The sequence below is a fragment of the Antechinus flavipes genome, chromosome 2 (genome assembly GCF_016432865.1).
Source record: "Antechinus flavipes isolate AdamAnt ecotype Samford, QLD, Australia chromosome 2, AdamAnt_v2, whole genome shotgun sequence".
NCBI classification, from domain to species: domain Eukaryota; kingdom Metazoa; phylum Chordata; class Mammalia; order Dasyuromorphia; family Dasyuridae; genus Antechinus; species Antechinus flavipes.
In genome coordinates this window covers 557,679,992-557,686,391 of record NC_067399.1, presented here as the reverse complement: position 1 = coordinate 557,686,391, position 6,400 = coordinate 557,679,992, and the positions used below count along the sequence as shown (strand labels likewise).

General features: G+C 31.6%; 1 long non-coding RNA gene across 1 annotated transcript in view; it reads right to left on the bottom strand.

Annotated features, from left to right (window-relative positions):
• Positions 1-4,138: 4,138 nt before the first annotated feature.
• The window catches only part of LOC127551355 (uncharacterized), a 15,734-nt gene continuing 13,472 nt past the window's right edge, over positions 4,139-6,400 (bottom strand). The window contains exon 2 of the long non-coding RNA XR_007951063.1: positions 4,139-4,775. This is a non-coding gene — a long non-coding RNA (uncharacterized LOC127551355). The remainder of the gene's footprint in view (positions 4,776-6,400) is intronic.

Here is a 6,400-nt window from a genome sequence, read left to right as displayed (position 1 = left end):
GATTATTCATCAATCTATCATTTCCGTTGACATTATTTCTGACTGCTTTGTATTTAATTTACATACACAGTTGCTGTAAGAATTGAGCAAACTGAACAACTATCAGCGGATGACTGCCAGATCCTCATGAGTGTTGCTATGTCTTATTTCAATATGATATTTGGGTAACAGTAAATTACAATCAGATAAATTTGCTTTCTTCTATTTTGTATGAAAATAAATCCAGTTTAGGTTATGAATGAGTCTGTATGTGTGTTTCTGTGTTGTACAGATATATAGATGTAGGTATTCCACACTATTAGTCTTTCAATAAAGTTGTAAGAAAGTTTCATTGTAGAAAATGTTATAGGCTTTACAAATATATCTATCTTCTCTCGGTGTGTGACTTTCCTAGTTGGGGATTTAATAACCAGAGAAAATGGAACTTCAAAGAAAAAAAAAAAAAAAAAACGAAAGAAAAAAGAAAATGGAGCTTCTATTATGGGACTTAAAAAATGAATTCCCAACCTAATAGAGTTCACTTACTTTCCCTTATATTCCTTTCAATTTCCTCTGATTATACACTTGTACTAATTTTTTTTACTCCTTCTTCCCTCCTTTAAATATTTGTAGAATGTTATCAACTTCTTCATTAATTATTGCTTAGTCAAGCTCTGCATTTTTAGTTCTTTTAATCTTCTTTCATAAGTCAAACTCTAAAATGCTTTTTGTCATATTTGTGGTTCTTCTTTGAATTCCATTCAGTTGGCCTACATATTTCTGATGTTGACATCCCATTTTTAAATATAGACTTTTAAATGAAATTGCATTATAAAAAAAAAATTGCCCATCTTTTCCCTTCAAGAAACTTTCTCTTGTTAATTTATTTCAACAAATATTTATTAAACATTAAGGAAAAATAATGGTATTAGATGATATAGGATTGATAAATAAAATAATTTCTGCCTCCAGGATGACCAAATCAATGGAAGATGTAAAAGAAAGATAATTATTGTTTGTTCTTGTAAGTTCTCTGGTTTTAGCATCACAAGAAAACAGGTTCATTATGAGCCTTAGAAGATTATGTCAGAGTCTAACAGAGTTATAAAATTTTCTTGCCATTACCTTGCATTTGACATCTTTTCCCCCTTAACCTATTTTACCTATCATCACTCTTCCCCTATATGGATACTATTCAAAAGAAATAGGTAGCTCACATCAATTGATGATGCCCCATGCTGTCTCATATCTGCACCTTTGCTCATATTCTCTCTGTTACCTGGAAAGACTGAATTAAAATCTTTTCTTTCAAAACTCAGTTAACATGGTAGCACTGACAAATATACATACATACATATTTGCATGTATGTAATGTATGTATGTATACAATTGTAGATTTTGCAGATAACTACTATATATACATATTAGCTGATTTTATCCTCACACATATGAAAGATATTAATATCATCATTTAACAGTTGAGGAAACTAAGGCACAGAGAAGTTAAATGATACATAGCTAATATATCAAAGGCAAAATATAAAACCAGATAATCTGGTTTTCACTACTCTAACCACTGAACTATGATTCTATTCTGAAGAATATTCTAGCTCCAGCTTCTGAAGTTACTATGACACAGATGATAATTTTGTACTATTAGAATCAGCTAGTGGTAAACTAAATAGAGAGCTGGTTATAGTATGAGGAAAACCTGAGCTCAAATTTGGCTTCAGATACTTTCTAACTGTGTGATCCTGAGCAACTCATTCAATCTCTATTTACATTAGATACCTCATCTATAAAATGGCTATTAAAAGTGTAAATACTGATTTCTATCATTATTGTATTTTTACATATGATTATTATTTCCCATAAACCTTTCCTTATTCATAAAGTGTATGATATTTTCTTCCTCTTATCCTCCATAGAACTTTCTTTTATTTCCCTCTCATGACCTTAATTAAAGCATAGATTCTATTATAGTGATTTATTCACCCTACTCCATCCTTCAATGAAATTCCTTGAAGACAAGAATTGAGTTACTGATTTTTTGTTGTTGTCATATTGGATTTCAAGGGATTATCTGACTATCATCCTGAGATTCCTTACAAAGTGACTATTTCCCAGGAGTATTTCAGAAGTTCAATGTCTGAATAGCAATGTACTCCCCCTACCTCACTCCACATGTTGCAATTTGCCTTTATGTTGTATGACACTAACTTTCAATTTGTATACTTCACCATCGAAGTTTACTGACAGTATTTTCTTTTTCTAATGTATACTATATCTCTCCATTTAGGTTCCCAGTTAAATTAGTTAATTTACTATACATTTCCTTTTCCAGATTATTACTGAAAATATGAAATAAGAGGAGACAGAATAGCAATTCTAGGGATTGCCTTCTCTATATCTCCCACCAAACCATCATTCATTCACCATTAGCTAATGATGGATAAAAGCTTTATTATGAATTCAAAATTTAATTAGTGGTTCATCCTAAAGTTAGGGAATCTGGGTTAGGTTTAAAGAAACCTGGCTTGAATTTTAGGTGAAAGTTCTTCCTCCATTCAAGTGCCAAGAGAGAATTTATAGTCTCAGGTGGATACTAAATGAAATTTGGTAATTTCATCTAAGACTTGCATTGAATTTATGGTTTGAATGAGGTCAAATTTCATATAGCTCTAATCTTTTAATTTATAGTTATGCTGCCATTTTTATCTCATGAAAAAAATAATTTTAAAAATAAAATTTGGTGTCCCAATTTGATAACAAAGTCAATCTACTACAACTGCTATATTCCTTTGATTCATAATAATGGTAATACTTTGATTTGTATGGATTTGTATTACTGTAATATCAGAAAAGATCATCAGTGTCCCCTGACCGCTTTGAAATGGCATAAGCAAAAGTAGTCTCACTAAAGTTTTTCCCAACATTTATGACTTTGTTATATGAATGTTGATTGTTGGGTTTACCAAATGATAATTTGCAAGATAATTCTGCCATCTTTGTAGATCAACTCTATCATTTATTTTTCTTTTTTGAGCTAGTATAAACATAATGTTATATATATTATCAGTTTCTTTCAGTATTTATTTCCTCAGATAGAAATCCAGGGTCCAAATTTTGGAATTACTGAATCTCCTCAAATTATTTTATATGAACTCTGAAAGATCTAAAAATGGGTTTCTAGACCCCAAAATGATAGCTTCACAGTTCATGACTAATGTTACTATATATGCAAATAATAACATGAATATTAAATTAAAGGAACTAAAAGCAAAGAAAGATAAAACTGAAGTGAGTTTAGAGAAGTTGTAAAAACCCATGTTTCTGCAGATCTGAATATGTTTTGATAAAGAGTCATATGTAAAATATAGACATAATATTGATACCTAAATTATAGATAGGTAGAACAAGCAAATATTTATTATTGATTTAAATTCATCAACTCTTTACTCATATACTTATCATAGCTATGAGATTAATGTTGCATTTATACTGTCTATGTTTTTCATATGATTAAACTAAGCTTTCTTGTTTCTTTTCTTTTCCTTTGCAGATGGATACTAAATTTAATTCATATTCATGCTAAAGGAAAATGACTTCTAAAAGGGACTGTGTTCCAGCTTATTAAGTGAATAATCAAAATCTGGAAAAGTGGTGTTTTTTTCTTCCAACTTGTAGTCACAAAACCACTACTTGTAAAACCAGAATTTTACTACACTGAAAAGCCTAGTCATTTTTTTTTTTTTGGCCAGAAAAAGAAAGCAGGTTTGATATTTAGGATTCTTGGCCCTTCTTGGGCCAGAAATGAAAATATAGCTTAACTTACAAAGATGTTAGATGTAAATGGTTGAGTAATATAACAGAATCATCAGCAGGATTTAAAAAATATGCTTCTATTGTAATAGTTGGGAAAGGACATAGATAGTTAAAGGATATAACCAAGCTGATGTCTTAAAAATAACACACACAATTTATAGCCACAAAATAGAAAAAGTAAGATTTCCCTTTTCTATTAAGGAAAAAAAAAAGAAGAGTGTTTTTTTTCCTCTTAATTCAATTATAAATGATATGTGACTTGAAAATAGCAGCAAAGTTTGTTCTGGTAGTTTCTGGCTTTGTTGAGGACCAAATAATACTACAGTAAACAATCTTTCATTAGATCATTTAATTCATTATTAAACTTCAATCTTTTGATGATCAAGTATAATATAGCATTTTCAAGTGTTCTTTCATTAAGGAAACCTGTTTTCAGACATTTAAATACATATGCAGACTTACATATAACTTTTAATTCTTTAGTAGAGGAATAAACAGTGACTAATTTCTGCTCTAGGTGCCTTTATAACTCTGACATATTGCAAACCCTAGAAAGAATTTTAATCTACATGGTTTGAAAATAGAGGCCTTTTAAATATGCTGCATACAATTTGTGATGGTCATCTCTAAAATGCTGCTCCATTATCCTTTTCCATTTGGAATGAATGAGGCTAATTAATTTCAGGCCATACTTGATGAGGTCAGCACCATACGAGGGGTGCGTGCTAGACATTGCTAATCTCTTTCAGCTGAGAGTGATGAATTAAAGATGAAGCATGCCTTTGCAGGCCTAATTTAGAATGTATATCAAAAACCTACAGCAAATAATACTATACCCTACAACAAAGGAAAACTTGTTCTCTCAGGCTCCCGTGTAGTGTTGATTTTAAAGGCATTTTCATTTCTCTTTGGAATTCCAGCTGTGGATGGGTGAACCATTTCAGAAAAATCAAGCCATCTCTCTTACATGCCTGTGTGGACAAAAAGTGGAATAAAAAAAGAAAGAAAGAAAGAAAAACACCACGATCAGGGTTTGATTTTATCTATATCAAAATTCTGATCATATATACAGTATTTTATCAAAACTTCCCTGCCTCACATGGATCCCATGTCGATGATACCTGTCTCCATATAATGGCCAAAGAGCCTTGCCAGAAAATTTCAAAGTACATCCTAAATGAGACAATCCTTTGTTTTTAAAAACAGATATCCTAATGATACTTATTAAGCTTTCTATGTTTCTGTTAGGAAAGCCAATGTAGATTGACCAGGTAGATAACACAATATCTTTCATTAGGCCAAGAAATAAATTGTAATGCAGATGCCTTCAGGTCAAAATGTTCTTTGGAAAGTGAATGCTATGCCAATTCTGGAGCTAAAGTAGGCAGGTATTCATTGGCTTAAACTCTGAACAAGAAGTAGAATTAATAATAATTTATCAAAAACAGTTGTTCAAAATTTCCAGGAATAAAGAAATAGGTGAGATTAACCCAGCTACTAGAGAATAGGCTGGAGAACTCACTAAAATTCTCACCAGTGGCTGCATTTTGACACACCTAAGAAAAGAAATTCTGACAGGTTATTGTAATAAGAAAGAATTTCTAACTGGTAGTCACAAGCAGCTTCTGTCTTTGTATCCCAGTAGTCCTCATTAGAACAAAGCTGCTTCGAATTAGGTCCAATCTACATGCCGAATCAATCTTTCATCCCTTTGATTGCTTCTGAAAATATTTATATTTCTTAATAATGCACATTTTGTCTTGCAGCCTCTGATTAAACCCAGACAGGGGTTCCTAGAAAAACAGAGACTGTGTATGGAAGGGTTATTTGGGACAGGAAAAGAAAGATAAAAAAAAAAAAAAAACCCACAGGTTTTTCCTATTGTGCAACCATTAGAGAATATAAATCTAGTGATTTTGGCTATGTAGGCATCAGAGTAGGGTTGTAATAAATACATATTGGAATATCATAGTAACCAACTGGTGTTTAAAGATTCTGCTTTCTGAAGCCAAATTCTCTGTTGCTGGATCATTGTTTCTTTAGATTTTTTTTTTTTTTTACTTTATTGAATTTTATTAAATTCTTACCTCTCTCTCTCTCTCTCTCTTTTTTTTTTTTTTTTTTTTTTTTGCTGAAGCAATTGGGGTTAAGTGACTTGCCCAGGGTCACACAGCTAGGAAGTGTTAAGTTTCTAAGGTCAAATTTGAACTCAAGGTCTCCTGGCTTCGGGGCTGGTACTCAGTCCACTATGCCATCTAGCTGCCCTGAATTTTTAAAAATTCTTAATGGCAACTTATAGTAAAGTTTCAAATTATGACGAATAATATCCCAACCAAAATTATCATGTCTTATCCTGGGCACATAAAAATGTTATTTAAAATAAGGCTTTTATAACTAAGAAGTTTGTGACATATGGGAAAGATGATGGGACTAGGATTCAAGAGACTTGGATTCTAGTTCTGTCTAAAGCACCAATCAACTGTGTGACCTAAGGGAAGTCATTTCTCTCCTTCATTTGTAAAACAATTCTGATTAATCTCTAACGCCCTTCCCTTCCCCACCTCCTAAAATTACATTAATGAAAGTCATCATCTTA